The following is a 1,730-nucleotide window of genomic DNA, read 5'->3' as shown; positions in this document are numbered from 1 at the left end:
CGAGAACGGCGTTAAAGCCGCGGCAAAGAATGAAAGACGCCTCAGGCGGCCAACAGTCAGGGGGAGGTTCCCGAGCGATCAGGGAGGCACACGACCCTCCATAGTTAGAAAGCGTTACCAACTGCAACAACCACCGTCCGCGCGGCGGCCCACCGCCCGCGGCCCGAGCACGTGCGCGGCCGGAAGGGCGCGGCCGCCCCTCCCCCGCCCGCCTTTGTCTGCCCGCCGCCCCCGGCCTCCCAAAATGGCCCCTCGTCAGGAAATGGCGCCGCGGTCTTCAGACGGGCGCCCGCCCCGGCCCCTCGGCCACCGCCCCCCGGCCCCGCCCGCCCGCGCCCACCCGGCGCGCCGCTGCCCGCCCGTCCGACCTCGAAGGAGACGCGACCCAAAGGCTCGCCGTCGACGGCGATGTCGAAGAACACGGTTGGGTTGACCATGGCTGAGGACGAATGGCTCTAGAGCGGCGGCGTCTGCAAGGCAGCACGAGCCCCGCCGCCCGCCTTCTTATAGCCGGCCCGGGCCCCGCCCACGGCCAGTCGCGCGCCGCCGCCCCGACCAATCGTGATTGCGCGCCGGCCGGAGTGATGGTTCGGCGGGCCTGTGAACGGGGACGGCGCCAGCGGGGCGGGGCTGCGGGCGCGCGTGCGCGCTGGCGGACGCAGGCAGGTTCCCGCCCGCGGGCTCCGTCGCGGCATTGCGGCGTGGGGTCGAGTCCGGGGGCGGGGGGACCGGGCCGCAGGATTGGAGATGGGGGTGGGGCCGGGGCTGGGGCCGGGGCCGGGGCCGGGGATGGCCCGCGTGGCAGGTGGGTGCCCAAGGAGGGCGCGGGGAGCGGGAGGCCGCCCCGCGGCCAGGGCGTCTCCCCATTGCGCTGAGGGGGCAACTGAGGCGAACGCGCGCCTCAAGGTCGCGCCGCCCGCCAAGGTCGCTCGGGATTCCGGGCCGGACCGCGCCGTTCCGAGGCCGGGTGGCCTTGGGCATCACCATCTTCTCAAACTGCAGATGAGGCGCAGCCGCCTGCGTCTGAGAGGTTACGAAATGCTTCCAAAATGCCCTACTTTCCGAAAATATCTTGCAGCTCTGCCTGTGTTTTCTGCAGGAGGAAGGCATCACGGCAAGAGCCCGGCGGCTCTACCTGTAAAGACACCGCAGATTCTGCCCTCGTAATCATAAAATCTCTGCGTTCCCATTTCGGCGGCAGAGTTGTGCTCTGGACTCGGGGTGAAACACAGAACTTCAGTTTAAAGTGAATTCCCCCAGGCAAAGACGTTAATAATGCTTTTATTGCTAATACTGAATGCACTTCTGTGACCCTAGTGTTTTGTTCAGAAGACCTCAAAAAGGTAAAAATTTATTCATCGTCTTCTGCCCCTTAGCTGCAGAATGTTATGGAATATCTCAAGCTCAGTTTCTTCACCTAGGAACCCAGGATAGGGTTTGAGACGCAAATGAGAAACATAAAGTCCGGTGCCGGAGTGGGCAGCCTACCTGTGCTGGGAATGTCGGGTGGTTCTGTTCTCACAGCCACCCGTTATCCCCACTCACTGATGTGAATGTTACATGGCTCGCTCAGAGCAACCCTCTTGGGAGAGTTAGCGAAGAGACTGGAACCTGCTTCCTTTTCTTTCTCATTCCACATCACCTGTGCTTTGTGACCTTGAGGAGCTACTTGCCCTCATCTGGCACTGAAAAAAATGAGCAGAGGACCTCAGGCCTAACTTCAGCTTCCC

The 1,730-nt window shown here is 63.9% G+C and overlaps 1 long non-coding RNA gene across 1 annotated transcript; it reads left to right on the top strand.

Moving 5' to 3' along the window:
* Window positions 1–767: 767 nt before the first annotated feature.
* Window positions 768–1,595, top strand: LOC111735516. Its single transcript, XR_002778823.1, has 3 exons — window positions 768–805; window positions 1,100–1,343; window positions 1,422–1,595. It is a non-coding gene; the product is annotated as an uncharacterized LOC111735516 (long non-coding RNA).
* Window positions 1,596–1,730: the final 135 nt, after the last annotated feature.

The sequence above is a fragment of the Pteropus vampyrus genome, unplaced genomic scaffold (genome assembly GCF_000151845.1).
Source record: "Pteropus vampyrus isolate Shadow unplaced genomic scaffold, Pvam_2.0 Scaffold1000002713, whole genome shotgun sequence".
Lineage (NCBI taxonomy): Eukaryota > Metazoa > Chordata > Mammalia > Chiroptera > Pteropodidae > Pteropus > Pteropus vampyrus.
Note: the sequence above shows the minus strand (reverse complement) of the source record. Positions and strands in the feature narration are given on the sequence as shown.